Raw genomic sequence first — 21,642 nt, forward strand, 5'->3', positions numbered from 1 at the left:
CTGAACCGTAATCGAGAAAGTCAGACTCGCACGGGTGAAAGCAATCCCCAATTGGCTCCGCTACCACAAATTAAGGAGCTACAACGAGCTCTGGACAGGTTAAGGGAGCAGCAAAACGAACAGGCGCAGGTCGCCTCTGCATCCCTTTTTTCTCCCGAAGTGCTAGCTGCTCCACTCCCACCAGGGTTCAGAATGCCAGATATGCGGCCGTTTGATGGGAACTATGATCCGCAGGATCACTTATATGAGTTCAACGACCTGATGGAGCTCCACCAGGTTTCAGACCTTGCAAAATGCTGTTGTTTGGCCGTGACGCTGACTTCTCATGCCAAGCGGTGGTTAAGGTCGCTCCCGACAGGATCGATCAGTTCGTGGCCTCAGATGAGCACGACGTTCCTACGGCATTTCCAAGCCAATCAGAAGTTTTCGATGCCCTTGAGCTACCTCAGCAACATAAGGCAAGAAAGAGATGAATCCCTGCAATCTTACATTGACCGTTTCCACAGGGAACTCAACAAGGTGGCCCACGCTCCAAAAGAGTCCATCCGGACACTTATAATAGCTGGAGTTCGCCCGCAAACCGACCTGTGGAAAGAACTGCAGGCTGAGGACGATATTTCCCTCATCAGATTCTACAACCTGGCAGAAAAGTATCTCCGAATAGAGAATTCATTGGCGGCACTCCGTCGTCGCGATCACGGCACTTCCAGCAGTATGTCTGGCCGGGGAGATAATAGGAGAGCTGATCGCAAAGGAGACATTGACGATCAGCGAAAAGGGAAGAAACCCCGCTATAAGCAGAAAAAGTCCTATGCTCCTATTCCTCGTCGCGACCGCGACAGGACTCAATACACTCCGCTGAATGTGTCCATATCTGCAATCCTTGACAAATCCGAGGAGGCTAGCTTGCTCGGTGAGCCCGAACCCATGAAAACCCCTGCTACGGCCAGAAACAACAAAAAATACTGCCGTTACCATCGGGATAACGGGCATCACACTGATGAATGTCGAGCTCTAAAGCAGGCTATCGAAGAGCTCATCAAGAAGGGGCATTTCAAGGAGTACATTGATGACTCCCCAAAAGAAAACCAAGGGGAGCTAAAGAAAAAGCGTCGTGATCGCAGCGGGTACAGCAGTGTGAACATAATTTTCGGAGGTCCGCACCTCGCGGGAAACACGCGAGGAGCGCAGGAAAGGTATGCTTGTGAAGCGCATCACGACCCGATCAGGGTAATGAATACTTCTCAGCGACCTCAAAAATCCAGAAAGGAGGAACCGATTACCTTCTGCGAGAAGGAGGCAGCTCGCTTGCACCATCCTCATGAGGATGCTCTGGTGATCACGCCCCTGATAGGGTGTCATAATGTCTGAAGAATGCTTGTAGACAACGGAAGCGCTGTGAACATCCTGTTCAAGTCCGCTTTCGATAGAATGAACTTAGCCGAGGCCGACCTGAAGCCAGCCTCAATGCCTCTGTACGGTTTTACAAGGGATCACTTGATCCCCAAAGGAACGATCCAGCTACCAGTCACACTCGGCGACTACGACGAGGTGACTAGGGTTACTGAATTTTTGGTCGTGGAATGCCCATCGGCCTTTAATAGAATCTTGGGGCGACCTCTGTTGAGAACCTTCAGGGCGCTCACTTCCATTTATCATCTCAAGATGAAGTTCCCCACTCCAACGGAGATAGGCGAAGTAAGCGGATCGCAGAGCGCATCTTGCGAATGCTATGTAAAAGCGGTCCAAATGGCCGACAAGGGAAAGGGCATCTCGCGATGCGTGCCCCGCCAGGCTATGGCGATCAGCCAGATTGAGCCACAGCCTAGCCCAGTGGAGGATAACATAGATCCGCGAATTCAGGAAATCTCCCCCAACGGCCCGGCTGAGGATCTGTCCGAAGTCTCGGTTGATCCGAAAGAGCCGAGCCGAGTGTTAAAGATCGGAAGCTGTCTCAACCCTCAGCTCGCTGCCGAACTGACAAGCTTCTTAAAGGAAAACATTGACGTGTTTGCCTGGTCGCACGCGGATATGGTCGGGATCAGCCCGGATAGTATTTGCCATTCATTGAACGTCAGCAGTGAAGCCAAACCAGTTCGCCAAAAAAGAAGGGCGATAGATCCGGAGCGGTACGCCGCACTAAAATCAGAAGTGGAGAACCTTCTCCGAAATGGATCCATTCGTGAGGCTCTCTACCCGACCTGGGTTGCCAACCCGGTCCTGGTAAAGAAGTCGAATGGCAAGTGGCGGACCTGCGTAGACTTCAGCGACCTCAACAAAGCTTGTCCGAAAGACAGCTTCCCCCTGCCGAGAATCGACCAGCTCGTTGATGCCACCTCGGGGCACGAGCTATTAAGCTTCATGGATGCATACTCGGAATACAATCAAATCCTGATGTATAGACCAAATGAGGAGCATACGACCTTCGTTACGGACCGGGGGCTATACTGTTACAAAGTCATGCCCTTCGGCCTCAAGAATGCGGGTGCGACCTATCAGAGGTTGGTCAATCGAATGTTCTCCGACCAGATCGGGAGGACGATGGAGGTCTATGTGGACGACATGCTGGTCAAATCCCAGGTTGCCTCAGAACATATTGCGCACCTCGCAGAGATGTTTGACATACTTTGACTCTACAGAATGAAGCTGAACCCTCTCAAATGTTCATTCGGGGTATCGTCAGGAAAGTTCCTGGGATATATGGTCAATCAGCGAGGCATTGAAATAAACCTTGAGAAGATTCAAGCTCTGCTCGATATGGAGAGCCCGACCAGCAAAAAGCAGGTCATGAGTCTGAACGGGCGGGTAGCGGCGCTTAGTCGCTTCATATCAAGGCTAACAGACCGCTGTTTACCATTCTTCAATGTTCTGAAGGCTAATAAGAAATTCAAATGGAATCCCGAATGCGAGCAGGCATTCCAGAGTATAAAAGAACACCTTGGGAAACCACCTTTCCTCTCTAAGCCTCTTCCACAGGAAACCCTGCTCATCTACCTGTCCGTCTCCCAGTTCGCGGTCAGTGCAGCTTTAATACGGGAAGACGAAAAGGCTCAGTGGCCAGTATATTATGCAAGTAAGCGGCTATCGGATGCCAAGATGCGGTATCCAGAAATGGAGCGACTAGCTTTTGCTCTGCTGGTCGCGTCCAAAAAGCTGCGACTTTACTTCCATGCCCATACAATCAATGTAATGACAAATTACCCCCTCAGACAGGTCCTTCAGAAGCTAGAAGCCTCAGGTAAACTGCTCAAATGGGCCATGGAATTGAGCCAATTCGACCTAAAGTACAAGCCCAGGTCGACCATTAAAGGGCAGGCTGTTGCCGACTTCATCTCGGAATTTTCCTATCTCCCAAGCGAGCAACAACCTAGCAAAGCCATGCAAGAAGGTATTCAGAACCTGTCGACTTGGAACCTCTACGTCGACGGGTCATCAAACAGGAAAAGAGCCGGTGCGGGTCTTTTCCTTGTGAGCCCCGAGGGGGCTCGAATTCATGGTATTCTCCAGTTCGGGTTTAAAGCAACCAACAATGAGGCCGAGTACGAAGCTCTGCTCGCTGGGTTGCGACTTGCCAAAGAAATGGGTGCAACCGTGATCAGCATTTACAACGACTCTATGCTGGTTATCAACCAAATTCTAGGGGAATACCAAGCCAAGGAAGAGAACATGGTCCGCTACCTGAAAGAGGCTAAGACCGCACTGGGGTCGTTTAAGCACTTTGAAATCGCTCAGATCCCCAGAGAGAGCAATTCCATAGCGGACGCCTTGGCAAAGATAGCCTCCTTGTTGGATTCAGAGGCTCCAGACAACATTCCTGTTTGTTTCGTCGGTACTCCAACTATCAGCTCGACCAAACAGGCCGTAAATGTGGCTCAACCGGATTCCTGGATGACTCCCATTATCCAGTACCTCAAGAATGAGACCTTGTCAAGTGACAAGGTCGAGGCAAGGGTCCTGCGAGTAAGATCTGCTCGCTTCACACTCATCGGGGACCAGCTGTACAGGAGAGGATTCAGTGCCCCTCTCCTCCGATGTGTAACCAGTGAAGAAGCAGACTACGTCATGAGGGAAATCCATGAAGGGATCTGCGGTAACCACACAGCTGCTTGATCTCTTGTGAACAAGGTTGTTCGTCAATGATATTATTGGCCCCGGATTCAAGAAGATGCGCACAACTTTGTCAAGAAATGTGATAAATGCCAGCGGTTCGCGAACATTCCGTGAGCCCCCTCTCACGAGCTGATAACTATGTCTAGCCCCTGGCCGTTTTCCATGTGGGGGATCGATCTTATCGGCCCCATGCCAGTCAGAAAGGGAGGGATCAAGTATGTCGTAGTCGCGGTACATTATTTCACGAAATGGGGTGGAGGCTGAACCACTAGCTGCAATCACGACTAGAAAGCTGAAAGACTTCGTTTTCAAGAACATAGTGTGCCGCTACGGAATTCCTCACACCCTCATCTCGGATAATGGAAAGCAATTCGATAATGAGGAATTTAAGCACTTCTGCGACGAGCTGGGTATCCATAAAAAATTTGCCTCGGTCGCCAGACCGCAAGCGAATGGCCAAGTTGAGGCAGCCAACAAGACCATCAAGCACACTCTAAAGGCCAAACTTGGAGTAGCCAAGGGGAATTGGGCTGATGACCTCCTCGAAGTCTTATGGGCGTACAGTACAACTCCAAGAACTTCCACCTCAGAGACCCCTTTTTCGCTAGCCTACGGCTGCGAAGCGATGATCCCTGTAGAAGTGGGAACTGGTTCTCTTCGGAGGGACTTGTACGACGAGGTTGAAAACGAAGCGCTCATGAGGGCAAGTTTGGATCTCGTTGAAGAGCATCGCAGCAAGGCTTCGCTAAGGAGAGCAGCCTACCAGCAGCGAGCAAAGAGATTTTTCGATTCAAAGGTCAAGCGAAGATACTTCCAGGTCAGGGACCTTGTGCTAAAGGAAGTTCTCCTTGGGACCAGAGAGCCGAGTGCGGGGGTACTAGGACCTAACTGGGAAGGGCCGTACCGGGTCGACAAGGTGATCAGACCGAGGACTTACCATCTCAAAAGACTGAACGGTTCCAAGTTTCCCCAAGCTTGGAATGCCGAACACCTCCGGCCATACTATCAGTAATCCTGAACTCAGCTCTCAATCAGTTTATGTTAATTTCATTTTTAATGTAGAGCTTAATTTTGTTCGCTGAAAACAGTTCGTATGTGTTCTATTCGCGTGTGAGAATTCGCATGAAATATTGCTTATGTAAATTGTAAATTGAGCTTATGTATGACAAAGCGAACTGCAATTGAAAAGAAAATGTATCTTCATTTATATACAAACAAAAGTTAGACCCAATTACAATGGAGTTGACTCATCACTACGGTTGGTCGGGGGGATCCTTCGAACCAGAACCCCCTGCCTGGTCGGGTCGTTGGGTGGCCGTGGCTGCCTGGTCGTCTTCCTCAGCCATGATCCGCAAAGTCTCTCGCCACCCCTCCGGGAGGTCAGAAATGTCCATATCTGGGTTCCTTAGTCAGAGGGAATAAATGGACCCGATCGCCCAGTTGGCGGCCTTTTCCTCCAGCTCCTCTGACTGATTCCGCATTTCTTCGGTCAGTGAAGCGATCCTTTCACGACTCTCTTGGAGTTCAGCCTCAAGAGCTCGCTTCTCCTGTTCGGAGACCTCCCTTTCTTATTCGACCTACTGGGCCCATACGGAGGTCGCTTGGATCTCCTGGTCCTTCTCCCCGACCACTTTGGAGAGCCTGGCAGTTGTCCTTTGGAGTTCTTTCACTTCCTCTGCACGCCGCTCAAGCTCTGCCTTCTGGAAGTCCACAGTTCGTAAAGCAGCATCCTTTTGGCTCAGATACCTGTTCGCCGCTTCGAATGCTTGCGTTCTTTCAGCTTCGACAGACTCCAGGCTTTTCTTGAGCTTCGCGACCTCTTCTTTTAGGTCGCTGGACCCCTTCGCGGCTCCCAGCCGAGTCCTCTCCATGGACATTCTCATCGCAAGTAGAGCCTGCGAACAAGAAATGGTTAGAAATGAACCAGAACAAAGTTCTAAGAGTAGCTCGCTTACCTTGCTCAGATGCTGGAACGACGTGGTCATAAGGTCGTCGCCCGTGTCAGCGAACTCATCGTAAGACTCCGATAGTCCACACTCGAGCAGAGAATAGACTATCGGCTGCAGGTACTTGGGCAGGCTCCCCAGCGAGTCCAGCACTGGTATGTCCTTTGCCTTTTCGGCGGTGATCGCCTCGCTTGCAGGTTCCTTGTCCGACCTCCTTGAGTCCCTTTGTGACCTCAAGGGCCCTTCCTCGGATTCGGTCTCAGACTCTTCAGCCTGAACCTGTTTCCTCTTCTTCGACCTTTGGGCCGGAGCCTTACGACTTGGGTGTGCCGGTGGTGCCTGAGCGACCTGTTCTACCCTGGTCGCTTCATGCACAGGGGGCTGCGAAGGTGCAGCAGCTCGCACCGGTTGTGCGGGAATGGGACGAGCAGCTTCGGCCGCTCTCTCCCTCCTCGATCGAGGGAAGACGAACGGTGCTCGATGGGGCTGCTCGGATTCCTTCGGGGGCATAGTTTCTGCATGCAAGTGCGTTAGTAAACAAAACTGCTCCGCGACCAGGACGGAAATCAATGTAACCTACCTTCCAAGGGTTCTAAAGATGCTTTGTCGTTGATAAAACTGTACTTCCGCAAGTTCGCGGTTGTCACGAGCTTCCTCGCGTCCCGGCTTTCCTCGTCTAGCACTCCAAAAGATACGAGCCTGTCCGGGTCGTTAAGTAAGTCCTGGCTGGTCGTTCTGTTAACTGCAAAAGAATACAGGTCGTTATCATAAAGCGTGCGAGCAGGTTATATACCCAATGAGGAAGAACCTACTTGGTGTCTGGAAGCGGCAGTAGCCGTCATAGCAGAAAAAGAAGAATTTCGTCTCGTAAGCCCCCGCGTTGCTGGGATAGCTATGTATCCCCTCGGCGATAGTAGGTCGCCGGGACAAGTAATATGAATCCTTGTCCCTACTCTTTTTCAGATAATAGGTGACGCCGAGCTCTACCGCCGTTGGTTCGCCCAAACCACTTTCGCAGCACGCGATGTACATCGCAACGGCGATGACATACGCGTTTGGTGTGAGCTGCATCGGTGCGATCCCGAAGTGATCCAGGACCGACCTGATGAAAGGATGGAAGGGAATCATCCCTCCACCTTGAAGATCTCCTCGGAGATCGCAGCAAGACCGTCAGCAGGATGCCGTGACGACCGGGTGTGGTCGAGGAACACCTCTNAGAAGAATTTCGTCTCATAGGCCCCCGCGTTGCTGGGATAGCTATGTATCCCCTCAGCGATGGTAGGTCGTCGGGACAGGTAGTACGAATCCTTGTCCCTACTCTTCTTGAGGTAATAGGCGACGCCGAGCTCTACTGCCGTTGACTCACCCAAGCTGCTTTCGGAGCACGCGATGTACATCGCGACGACGATGACATACGCGTTTGGCCTGAGTTGCATCGGTGCGATCTCGAAATAATCCAGGACCGACCTGATGAAAGGATGGAGGGGAATTCTCCCTCCACCCTTGAAGATCTCTTCGGAGATCGCGGCAAGGCCATCGGAAGGGCACCGTGACGACCTGGTATGGTCGAGGAACACCTCCGCGCAGATGTCATACTGCTTTTTTACCCTATCAAATTCCTTGGGGGTGAGAACCGAGAAGACATCAAGGGATGCGTCCTCAGGAACGTCCCGCGAGGACGAGCTGGCCGCTTTCTCGGGTCTAGATGTTGACGGATCCATTCCAGAGTCTGCAACATCGACAGACACGGTCATTTAGGCTTACGTGCTTAAAGCCGCCACCCACGGCTCGAGTCTGGCAACAATGGGGCGTCTCTGGTGGAACACCGAGAGACCCTACGCCGTTGCCCACCAACCAAAAAAAAAAAAAAAAAGGGAAAAAAGAAGAGAATCTCACCTCCTGGGATGCGTAACTGAGGCCGAAACTCATTTCAGTTGCCTGAGAAGCGCCGATCGGAAAAGAATAATTTCTGGTTTGCTATTGTTTGTCACTGGAAACGAAAGAGGTTTTGGTGGCCTCATCTGAAAAATGCGAGGTTTTATATGGATTGCGAATCGACGGTTACCGCTTCTCAGAACCGAAACGACAGCCTTCTCTCTCTCCCTACATTTAATGCGCCCCACGTCGCATTAAATGCCGTAATGAGGGTCATCGTTTCATATGCGTCGCTCAGTTAAGACTGTCAAAACGACGTCTGGTCAGTACACGCATTTAATGCTTCTGTCAGACATTGCAACGCGTGCAGAGCGCCTGACAGCGTGGATGCAGGTTCATTGAATCTCTCCAAGGCACGTAAGAAAGCACCCGACGAATCCAGGTCGTTAAAATGACAATTGTCAGGTCGTTTGGGCGAGAATTGTGCGAGGTCGTGTTAGCCGAAGGTCGTGTCCCGAGCTTCTTCTATTCAGGTCGGAATGACCAAAACCTCCAATCGTGGCATGACTTAGTTTCCAAGGTTCGGCCCTCAAACCTTGCAAACTAGGGGGCTTCTGTTATGGCTAAGAAATCAAAGGCTGACGTGGAGTCGCGTGACGAAACGTGGCCTGCTCCCGTTAGAACGGTAAGGGCACGTCAGGCCTACCAAATGCCCTGGTGCTTCCACGTGTCCGCTAACCTGCTCCAAATCGCGTGAAATCGGCTTGGAAGATGAGTAATAAGACATAAAATCATATTAGGTCCTGACAATCACACCAACCCAAGGATTTAGTGATGATTACGCACATTCAACTGGGTATAAGAAGAGGAAGACCCCTTCATTAAGGGGATTCGACAATTTTACATTTGTATTCTCTCTCTTTAAACAAAGCATTGTATAGACTATTCAATCATTTGTAAGTCAGTCCGCTTTAGCGACCTGACCCATACTATCAATATCAATACAAATCAGTGGACGTAGGACTTGCTACCTTAGCATCCGAACCACTTTAAAAACTCTCATAGCATTTATTTCGTATTCATAATCCGTATTCACGTGCGTTCCTTGTCCAATCAACGTTGCGCACGTGATGATTGGTTGGTGCCAAAATCCCGCATCAACAATATTTAATAAGATTTTCTTTCAAGAATAGTATATGTTCTACTGAGTACTGAACTCGTTTGAGCAAATAGTTTTGGTACTATATGCATATATGAGAACTAAACTATCAAATTTCCTCAAAAAGTTGATAAACTAAATTAAATTTTCTCAGGAAAATAGTTGTAGAACAATAAAAGAGGCCCTCCCTGCCTTCCGGCACATAAAGAGCGGATAGACAAAGTAATAGGATCTTGGAGTTTGAAGCTACATAAAAAGACGAGATACAATAACAATTAGATAAAAGGCATTGTTTTAAAACCTGGATGGGACCGGTCCAACCGGGACTCAATAGCCTTTCTAGTCCGAGTTACCATTTTTTACTATTCACAAAATCCCTAATTTAATTATCAACAAACGAGGAACTACCAAGTGCCAAGGTTAGAAGGCTTTTGTAGAGTGGAGGTCAATGGTTAAAGGGGTGCCGTCGGATTAAAGTTTCGATGCCTGAAAATTCAACCCAATATGCAAGTCACGACCAACAAACGGGACGCTACCAAGTGTCGGGGTTAGAAGGTTTTTGTAGAGTGGAGGCTGATAGTTTAGGTGGTGGTGTTTGATTGAATTTTGGACGCTGGAATCAGCCGACGGGGGTCTACCAAGTTCTGGGTTTAGGGAGGTTTTATAGATTGAAGGACGATGGTTCAAGTGGTGGTGTCGAATTGAATTTTGGCCGCCGAAATCAACTAGAATTTGGCCGAAAAAGTCAAAACTCAAATAGATCGCAAGTGTATATTTGCTAGATTTCAAACCTGTAGGGGCTGGTGTATTTTTCAAGGATGTGTTGCAAGATTTTAAACTTTTTGGATCATCAGTTATACCACCAATTTAACTGGTCGGACCGGTCAACCCGAGACCTGATGGTATTAACAAGTCCCTTAATGGGTCGGGTTTTAAAACAATGGATAAAGGATGATAGTAGCCAGGATAAAGGACCTCAAAAATGTTAAATAAAGCATGGAAATTTTCCTTCAAATTTGAAAAAAGAAATGGTTCTAATCACAACATTGATCTCAGAGAGTTATTTATAATAATAATAATTAAAAAAAAAAACCCAAAATACTGGAGAGATGAGCATCCATTAAACAAATAGAAGGGTTAACAAGTTATTTGATGTAGGCCCCAAAGCATGGTGTTGTTCACTCTTCAGAGTTTGCAACTAATAGCAAAGCACCTGTTGACAAAGCCCTAGCAGATAGACATCCTGGACAACCCCAACATATCCACATTTGTGCTAGAGCTGTTGTTCAACATTAACCTTAGATGACAGATATGTTCACTTCTCATAGAGGCATACATATTTGCAACTACTTGCTCATTTGACAGTAGGGTTACAGTTATCCAAATTAAACATATAATATATAAAATTAAAGCACCATCTGTCTAGTTTCGAAAGATTTAATCCTCCCATCAATTAGATTTTTATTGAGCAAGTTATAGTCAATTTACTACTAATTGTTTAGTGGAAACCGAAATGTGTGTGATGATAAAATGAATGGTTTACTTGACCCAAATTTAAGAGATTATCATATTAGGACTGATAAAAAATATTTCAAATAACACCTATTAATTGGAAAACAGAATCAGTCAAAATTAATTAATTTAACATATATACTCGCACATCAGCAGGACATAAACAATTAAAAATTCCTATAACAAATTAAAATACACGAATGTTTTTACAGAAAACATAATCAACACAAATAAACTGTTTCTACTAATATAGATATGACACATACTCACAGTTCGGTTGACAATATGATCATCCTTGATTTGATCTTAGTAGAGTACATGAGCATTTCCTTGAAAACAAACGTAACAAGTTTAATTGATCTTTATGTTAAGATTGTTAAGGAACAATTATTCATCCGTATAGCAACTGTTACTTGAAAACGAAATCAACAAAAGTTAATTAATTCTCATATTAAAATTGTTAAGGAATACACTTACCGTTCGGCAGGACTAATATAATTAATCATTCAAATAGATTGATCGAACAAAAACAATCATTCAACCAAATAATAACCGTTAAAATAGTTAGAAGATATACTTACACTTCTAAAAAAACGAATCAAAATAATAACTCATGTGACAATGTCAATCGAACATCATTCCTTTATTTCATGTCAATTCATGAATATTTGACCTGTAAACAACAACAAAAACATAAATAAATAAAAAATCATTGATTAATAAAATCACGAAGAACAAACATATTATTGACACAAACTAACATGACATATAAACAATGAACAAAAGACCAGACGTATTGTTGACACCAACTTGCATATTGCGATAATACACAACTGAACATACGCCTCTTTTATAACCCCTTATTTAGATCTTTCGAATGCCAACACAATTAAATACGGATTGAATACGAAAAAAGGTTTGCAATGTCAATACAATACACCTATATAATTATTAATAAACAGGTATATTTTTACTACCAATGCAATGCATCTATCTAATCCAATCTTTATGTCCATTTATTTAGACTTTGAAATACCAATGTACCAATTAATATTGTCTACATCATCACCAATAAAATTCAATCACATGGCAATCACAAATTCAAAGTGTCATTATGGTTAGACCTTTAGAATGTCAATGAGTGCACCTATATAATTAGTATTATTATTAATTATTAATACAACCAATGCAATGCACCTATGTAATCCAATATTTATCTCTATTTATTTAGACTTTGGAATACCAATGCAGCAATTAAGATTGTCTACATCATCACCAATAAAGTTCAACTATATGGAAATCACAAATCCAAGGTGTCATTATGGTTAGACCTTTAGAATGCTAATGCAATGCACCTGTATTATTATTATTATTAATTATTAATACATATTCTATTTTTTTAATTAATTAATAATTATAGATGAAGCAATAAATATCAATCCAAGATGTCAAGATAGAGATATCTGATTGGCTTGTCAATCCAATGTGTCAAAATGGAATAATTCTAAAGCTTCCAAAATGTGCCACATGGCGAACAACCCGCATGGGTATATATAACATTACAAATTTCTTTCAACCCCATACATTTAAAATTTTGCTAAAACAACCCGGCCATATAAAACTTTAATTTGTAGCAAAATCACCCCCACCCACCCCAAGCCACTGCTAGTAGCCAGCCACCACTGTCGGCCGCCACCAACAGTCGATGAAATGGTGCACGACTAGCCGTATATGGCTGACTATGCACCGGTAAAGACGAAAATGGCCATGGATCACAAATCCATCTCCAAAAAACAACTAGATATATGGTCATTTCATGGCCAAAGATCTGGTCTTTTCACGATCCCATATTTGGCCATGAAACGGCCATAGAAACTCCAGATCTGGATGTTTTCGGCCATGGATTTGTGATCTATGGCCAGAAAATGTCTTACCGATGCACGATCGACCATATCCAACCGGTCATGCACCATTATGGCAACTAACTGACGCCGGTAGTGGTCTTGGGTGGTTGGAAGTATTTTGTTAACTTTTAAATTTTTTTGTGGCTGGGGTGTTTTTGCTAATTTCTTAAATGTAAGGGGGGCTGGGTAATTGTTATTTGGTAGACATTTGAGGGCAATTGTGTCCAAAATTGTTTTTAATTAAAGGCAAAATTAGTAGAAAAATCATATTACCCCGGTAATGTTTTAATCCCAGGGGTGGGGGAGGATATCGGATTACCCCCCACATTACCAATAGTAAACACTATTTGCAATAAAAGATTCCCCTAATATTTTATTACTTGCAAACCAAACACTAGAATCTTGCAAAATAAACGAAAATTACCCCCGTTATCTTATATACCCTCGATCCAAATACCCCCATAATAATATTTAACAGAAGACAACCACTCCTGGGTGGTCGGATGAGATGATAGAGAGCTTTGGGTGTATTATTAAAGAGAGTTTATCTAATTGTTAACTTTAAGGCCCCTCGATTACTAATAGAGATGACCATTAAAAGGTTTATCCGGTTATTAATCTCATGGTCTCGATAGATTAATCGAAATGCCATTATATTGAATGCATTTACTATAATACCGATCATGGTGTTCCATATTATAAATTTTTTGTTTATTATCAGAATAATTTTTTTGTTAATTATCAACCACGATAATCCAATATATTATAAGTTCTAAAATTCTATATTATCAGGACATTATTTGTTAATTATCTATCATATTATAATTTGTTAATGAAATAGTTTTCAAATTGAACATCATTGATATTCCCAACAATTTTATCAAAGCTCAAATTAATCTCATATGACTTCAAATTTGATGATTCATTCTGATGTGAATTTGATTGACACCNTATAAGCATAAACCGTATAAGCCTAGTTTAAGAATTGATTATGGAGATAATTGAAGCCCTATAATTGCTATATAAGTATACACCTCCTTGCTCCTATGGTACCTGAAATTTTATGTGTTCTAAGTAGTTGTTGTGCCCTCAAGACTCAAGTAGTCTTGGTTCAAGACGTGATCACCTTGGCACTAGTGCAATAATTTCTTATGGACTAAGCAATGGTTCAAGCCATTGGCACCATTGTTATTCATAACATTTCTGTTGATACCCAGTTAATCTATAATATATATATTTTTTTTTAAATTTGTCTTTATTAAATAATAAGTGGGGCATTGTTGGCTTATTCTTTAATAAATTAAGAAGATTTTATAAGAAAAACTGTTTTGATCATGTCTTTCTCCTCAAATCATGAAAGACTATGTGAGCGTATTTTTAGACTTGAAAAAACCAACGTTAACTTTTATTCTCTTATCCAGTAGTAGATTTTTATGCAATACATTTGATTTTTATTTGATTTTTTAGAGAGATAAATAAGAGAAAAACTTCTCTTCTTAAATAACAAGTTTTAGTAAAACAAAAAGTTCCCTCTGTGTTTATTATTGATTATCAGGTATTAACAAGGTAGTGTGAAGTTCTATCTTCTTGTATTGTGCAGACGAAAAAAGAGTACAAAGATCGTTTGGGTTGTTGTATCCATAAGACGGGTGTCGAGGAGTCTGTTGCACCGAAATTTCAATCGCAGAGGCATGAAATCGTCTTAAGAGAGCGACATCTGTAACGTCTCTTGTCCTAATATGTCTTTGGTGGTATTGTTTCGATAACTTATTTGGGTTCAAGTGGTTGAGGTAAATCTGCATCACTCCCTAGTTTATTATTATTAAACTAACATAATATATCTTAAAACAAGGTTTAGCAACCCAAAACAATAGTAATTGAGACCACACAACAAAGAAAATGTCAAGTTCTATAACAAGATTTGGGAGAAGAGCAAAGTGTATGGTTTTCCTGCAGGTGTTTGCCCCACTGTTGGTGTTGTTGGGCACTTGAGGGGCGGCGGTTGTGGCAACATGTTGCGAAAATATGGCTTGTCAGTTGATAATGTTGTGGATGCTAAGATTGTCGATGTTCAAGGAAGAATTCTTGATAAAAAAGCATTGTGAGAGGATCCTTTGGGGCACTTAGAGGAGGCGGTGGAGCAAGTTTTGGCGTTGTTTTGTCTTATATGATCATGTTGGTTCTGTTCTTAAAACAGTTACTGTTTTCAGAGTTGAAAGACTCCTGGAAGAGAATGCGACGAATGTTGCTTGTAAGAGGCAGTTTGTGGCGTCTGTGAGTGATAATAATTGGTTCATGAGAATGCTTTGGCAGCCCGTAATACGAAACAAGAAGCATACGGTTCGAGTATCGATTGTGACATTATATTTAGGCGGGGTGGACAGTGTTGTGTCTCTCTCGGCGAAGGAGTTTCCGGAGTTGGGGCTGAAAACGGAAGACTATAGGGACATAAGATGGATTGATTACTTTGGTGGGGTAATTTAGGTGTTGGTAGGGTTGTTCACGAGCTGAGTCGAGCCGAGTTTCTAGCTTAACGAACTCAACTCGTGAAAGGGAAAGGATAATTGAGTTCGAGCCGAGCTTATGATTTTTTGACTCGACTCGGCTTGTGAAGGTTCATAGAGTGGATTTCGAGCCGGCTCGAAAAAGAGCAATTTTTTTAGAAAAAAATTAAGTGCAGATTCCAATTTTTTATGCCCCATTTATTCTTTAAAGGACTGAAGAATCAAATGCATATTCAGTGATTGGACAGGTCACAGACATCCATACAGCATACTCATAAAATAAAATTATATAAAAAATGACAAAAAAAGAAGACAGAAATCACATCAACATAATCAGAGAGACAAAGAGTGAAAGTAATCTAACAACTAAACGGAAAGAAATCAAATTAAAGTAATTAAAAAGAAAAGTAAATTACCACAAAAAGTAGAGCGGTAAACGAATTTGGATTTTGGAAGGTCTGATTTTGTAGCCTTGAACCAAAACTAAATAAAAAAATAAACAAAAAATCATTTATGATAATTTTTGCATCTTTATCTGTTCCGGCTGAACTGAGTAGCAGTTGTTCTCACTACTCATTTCTCATTTCTCATTTCTCAAACTCCAGTCCCCTCTCTCTCTCTCCCCTTCATTGAAGCTTGCGCCCCCATCACAAGCCTCTTCATCTCAACTCAATTCCACTCTTTCTTCACTTTTAGCTTTTCTTTCATCTCCATTCACTCAAAACTAGCACGCCCCCCAATGCCCAGTTTTTTTTTTTCTTCACTCTCAGAACAACCTAAGTAGAAATCTTCATTTTCGTTTTGTTTTTATTTCCATCATGAAGAGGGAGCATAACCAACTCGACCCACCAGCCAATTAGGCGCCGAACACTGGAAAAGCCAAGATGTGGGAGGACTATCCTGCGGCGACTGATATGAAATTTTTGGGTTTGGTTTGGTTTTACGGCAAAGAGTTGGAGTCGACATTTTTAGGGATTTTAAAATCCGGGGGTTTGGTCTTTCTTATTTTTTGAAACTTTTTGTTTTGAAAATTTTGTTTAATCCCCCATGTTTCAGAAAACCCCCAAAAATCCCCTATTTATTCGAGCCAGGCTTGCCTCGCGAGCCTAACGAGTCGAGCAGATACAGGCTCGAATTCGGCTCGTTCTCTCTTACGAACCGAGCCGAGTCAGCTCGAATCCACCCGAGTCGAGCCGTTACAGAGCCGAGCCGACTCGCGAGCGGCTCGGTTCGTTAACCAGCCCTAGGTGTTGGTGATCCAAATGTTCTGCTTGATAGAAATCTTGACTCCGCTAAATTCTTGAAGCGGAAATTGGATTACGGACAGAAACCAATTCCCAAGCATTCCTTGAGTTTGATATGGAAAATGATGGAATTGAGAAAAACTGCATTGATTTTAAATCCTTATGGAGGGAGGATGGATGAAATTACTGAAGCAGAGACAGCATTTCCACACAAAGCTGGAATTTTGTTGAAGATACAGTACTCCGTGAGTTGGGATTCACCTGATATTGAACTTGAAAAGAACCACAATACGTCTCAGATAAATAGACTTTACAGTTTCATGACTCTGTTTGTGTCCGAGAATCCAAGGAGGGCTTACTTGAACTACAGAGATCTTGATATTGGCATTAATCATAACGATAAAAATAGATATAATGAAGGTCAAGTTTATGGGGGTGAAGTGAGGGCCGTCTTTAGAACATTTGTGACCCTAAGCAGAAGTTACTTTGGGGCCCTCTAATAATATAAGCATATATTAAAAAAATTATTATTATTTTTTTTTTTTGTCTTTTGAGATGAAAAATCACTAGGAGAGATGGATAGCAATCGGCAGACTAACAAGGTTAGGTTGGTGGGGGGTTTTGGAGAGTAGATGTTGAAGAAGTGATGGATGGTGAAATGGGTGATTTCCAATGCCAAGATTGATAAGAAAAGGCTTGAGAAGTCGTGGCCCAAAAGGTATCAATGGCCGGCGATTGGCAGAGTAAACGGATAAGGTATGATAGGGGTTTTGGTGAGAGGGCTGAGAGGAGGAAGATGGTGGTGTCGGGGAAGGCCAACAATGCCGAGTACATGCAAAAAAGGCTAGAAATGGCTGTCGTGTGGTGGAGTTGGGTTGCGAGATTCATCAAAAATTAGTCAAATCGAGGGCTATCAAGGTTGGGAAATAATAAAATGATGATTTCGGTCGATTTTGGTGAGAAAATCGACCGAAACCAAAATTGACTGAAATTAACTCCAAACCACTGGCGGCAAAAAAGGGTTGGAGATGATTTATGTGAATGTCAAATTTTGGGATTGAATTGGGGGTGAGTAATTTGAGATATGTAAATGACTATTTTAGTCTTCCATTGTTAAAAGAGATTCAATGTGTTAATTTAGGGGTATAAACTAGAATATATAAAACTAGAGGTACAAACTTGCTATTTTGTTAAACTTTGGGTGGGGATATATATAAAAAGTTTATAATAAATTTGGACTTTTTTGATATTTTTTTTGATAAACCATTTTCATTTTTGTAAGATATTAAAATATATATATAAAATTTGGACCCCCATTTTTTTGGGGCCCTAGGCAGGTGCCTCACCTGCCTACCCCTTAAGCCGGCCTTGGGTGAAGTATTTCGATTACAATTTTGATAGACTGGTGAAAGTGAAGACCATGGTTGATCCTGAAAATTTCTTCTGAAATGAACAGAGTATACCCCCTCAACCAGGGAGGGATAGAAGATTCTGAATGCCGAAAGTCGGGGATGATGAACATGTCAGAATATCTAGATAAATAAATAAATTTGCAGTTCCTGTAATTAACACATGCAATTATATCTCCCAAGCAGTTCTCTTCTTTAAATTTTCAAATGATTCAAGTAGCCACAAAGTCTAATAAAGATAGTTACGTGGAGGGCTATTTCAAGAACATTTGTGATCTTAGACAAGAGTTAGTTTGTAGTCCTTTTAATAATATAAGTATATATTAAAAAAATATTTTAAATTTATTTTTCTTGCCTTTTGAGATGCAAAATCACTAATTAAATTTTTATATTCAAGTTTAGAAACTAAATTTTTTTCAATTGATAACATAACCAAATTACCTAATCTTTCTTGTGAGGGCAAAGGTGGATGGCGGGCTATCGGGATTAGGTAAGTGAGGGGTTTTGGGGAGGGGGCTGAGGGGACGAAGATGTTGGTGTCGGGGAAGGTCAACGACAGCGGATACATGCCGAAACTGTCGCATGCAGTGAAGAATGAAAATGGGTTGCAAAAATCAACCAAATTGGGGGTTGTCAAGGCTGTGAAAACGTTTCGGAAATGATTAAGTGATGAATCCGATCAATTTTGGTGAGAAAATTGACCGGAATCATCACTTCAATGTCGACAGTGACACTATGGCGGTGTAGAGAGGTGGAGATGCAATGTTTTCATTATTTTAGGGATCAAATGGGTGTTTTGGAATTTTAGACATTTAAATATAGTTTAGTTAAATTATGGGTGTGAATGGAAAATATGAAATATGATTTTTTTTTTTTTTTTTGTAAATTTATGTAAAAAAAGTATAATGAATTTGGGCTTTTTTGGGGCCTTTTGATCAGTTTTGATAAAAAATTATAATTTTTTTTAGACTCAATGGTATTTTTGTGAATCTATTTAAAATAATTTTGGACCCTTTTTTGGGGCTTTTTTTTTTTGGGGGGCCCTAGGCAGGTGACTTACGTGCCTACCCCTTGGGCTGGCCCTGGTTATGTGAAATCCCAAATACAAATGGGTAGACATGACCATTGATGAGCAGCGAAACCCATCTATAATATGCAGCAAAGATTGAGAAATAATTTTTTTTTTTTTTTTTTTTGGGAGTACGGTTAAATCCAAAGCTTATTATTAATAGCGGTTTGACAGGTAATTTCATTCATCTCCTTCATTGTCATCAGGTAAAACAGGTTAGTCAAATTCAACATCCATAATCAACCCAACCATCATATGTACAACAATCTTTCAAAAGCTTTCTATGAAGGAACAAAGATAGTGAAGACATGATCTTCGGCCAACATTCAATTAGAATTCCACATCCACTACTGAGTAATACTATGCTTACAATTGAGTTGTACAACTAAATCATATAAACAAACAAAAAATAAAGGAGAGAATAGTCATTTTACATAAATTTTGTATAATTTCGGTTTGTTTGTATAATTCAATTTTAAGCAAAACATTATTGATCCACTAATTATGGGATTAATTTACGGTTTATTAACCCAGACTCTCTTCCTTTATAAGTGGGTTTTAAGGGTGAATTCTATCCAATGGTAAATAATGGAGTAAGGTTGACCTAATTGGGATGTCAGAATCCAAATTCACTAATGTGGGATAGTAAAAACTTACAATTAACCTTTTGAAACAAACAACGTCAAATTACAATGGTTTATAAAATTACCTTGGAAGAGATTTTGAATATCTTTTAAAATGGAGTACTAAAAACTTACAATTAACCTTTTGAAACAGACAACATCAAATTACAATGGTTTATAAAATTACTTTAAGGGGGCGTTTTGATCATATAATGTTTTATTATAAAGGGATGTTATATTAACAGAATAAAAGATCACCTTGAAGATTACTAAGAATGTTTAGAAAATGTGTTTGGTTAGAAGGATAAATGGGTGGATATGTTATATAGATTACTAAATTTTCCTCATTTTTAGATATTAATTAACAATATTTTTTTTTGAATAATTTTTAACCCCCAACTTTTCAGATTTAGCAAAAACACCCTCGCAATCAAAAATGATTTAAACTTAACAAAAACACGCCTACTCGCCCCAAGCCACTGCCGACAGCCAGCCACCACCATTGGCGGCCGCTGGCAGTGCCACAGATTTGGCCGTGACGTCTGCAGTGCCATAGATCTGGCCGTTTCACGGCTAGATCTATGGTCATTTCACTACCAGATCTCTGGCCGTGAAATGGCCAAGTCTTTGGTTTTGAAACGTTGGCTGTTTCACTGCCAGATCAGTCGCCATTTCACGACCATAGATCTGGTCGTGAAACAACCAAATCTGGCCTTTTCTGACCATGTGATGCATGGTCGAAACAAGCCTCACCGGCACACAACCGACCATATATGACTAATCGTATGCAATTATGGTGACTTTTGGCAACCTCCGGCAACGGTTGACGATGGCTGGCGGTGGTGGCTAGTTTTAGGTATAATGGCATTTTTGCAAATAATGATAATAACAAGGGCAATGTCATCCGAAAAACGTAAAAAGCGAGGACGAAAGTGTCCGCATGAGTGAATTTGGTGTTTTGTAAATATTAACAAATATAAGGTTAATTTGGACCAAATACTCAACTGTTTAGGGGCAACATAAGAAACAAAATTGCATTACCAGGGTAAGTTTTAATACCAGCCCCCCCAAGGTATTAAGATTCCCGACAATTAATCCCCCAGATGCTACTGTTTGTCATAAAATATTCCAAAAATAACTTCTTACAAACCAACCAAACATTGTCATTTGCCCAATTTAAAAAATATTATCCCAGTTATCTAATATTAACCTGATCCAAACGGCCCCTAAAAGAGATTTTGGATTTCTTTAAAAATAGAGTAAAGGCTGACCTAATTGGATATCAAAGTCTAAATTCACCAACATGGAATGGTAAAAACTTACAATTAACCTTTTAAAACAAACAACGTCAAATTATAGTGGTTTATAAAATTACCTTAAAAGAGAATTTGGATATCTTTTAAAATTGTTTTTGGGGTTGAAAAAATGAGAAATTGAAAACTTTAACCACAGGACAGTTCTTATTAATTTCTTTTGTCTTTTTGTTTTTGTTTTTTTTGTTTTCGTGTCCTTAGTTTTATATCTTGTAAAAGGGTTACGGATTACATTGTTTAAATAGAAAGTGATCATACGACCAAAAAAAAAAAAAAAAAAAGAAAACACCTAAAACTTGAATCAAACAAATTGTTTATGTTAGTTTTTGGAGTGTTTCAGAGTTGACAACCTTACAGAGACATAGGATACTGAAAAATTCCAGATCTTAAGCAAAATAATGAACTTCTATATAAACCCTTTCTAAAATTTTTGAATATGCATAGAAAATCATTGTTAATAATTTTGTTTGAATATTATTATACCCCTATTTAAGATAGAAGACGAGGGATAAAGATAAAAATGATGGGTGCTAAAAATTACTTCCCCAAATTTAAATAACCACTTAAAATAAAGATAGTCTGACAAACACTTCTCGTAAATACTTTCTCACAAACGCGACGTGGCAGTTCGCAATTGGTTTGATCAGGCGGGATTTATTGTTGGATAGACATGATTCATACGAGTTAATCAATTGCGAACTGACACGTTGCATTTGTGTGAAAAAATTAATGAGAAGTGCTTGTCCGTGTAATATTACTCAACCACTTATCTCACTTTTTCTCATTAACCATTCAATTAGTTTTAGGATTAACCATTTCTTCGATTCCTCAACTCTCTTCAATTACAACTCACAAAAGCCAATAAACCAGCAGCTCACCAAAATTGAAAAGTCTTGGGAAGTGAATCAGAGCCATGGATCATCCTGAAATCAAATTCGAACACACGAGTAAAATTAAGTTTAATGATAATTATT

At 41.7% G+C, this 21,642-nt stretch overlaps 1 pseudogene; it reads left to right on the top strand.

Moving 5' to 3' along the window:
• Window positions 1–8,216: 8,216 nt before the first annotated feature.
• Window positions 8,217–17,749, top strand: LOC116142588 (annotated as a pseudogene).
• The last annotated feature ends 3,893 nt before the right edge of the window (window positions 17,750–21,642 follow it).

The sequence above is a fragment of the Pistacia vera genome, unplaced genomic scaffold (assembly GCF_008641045.1).
Source record: "Pistacia vera cultivar Batoury unplaced genomic scaffold, PisVer_v2 Contig412, whole genome shotgun sequence".
Classification (NCBI taxonomy): Eukaryota; Viridiplantae; Streptophyta; class Magnoliopsida; order Sapindales; family Anacardiaceae; genus Pistacia; species Pistacia vera.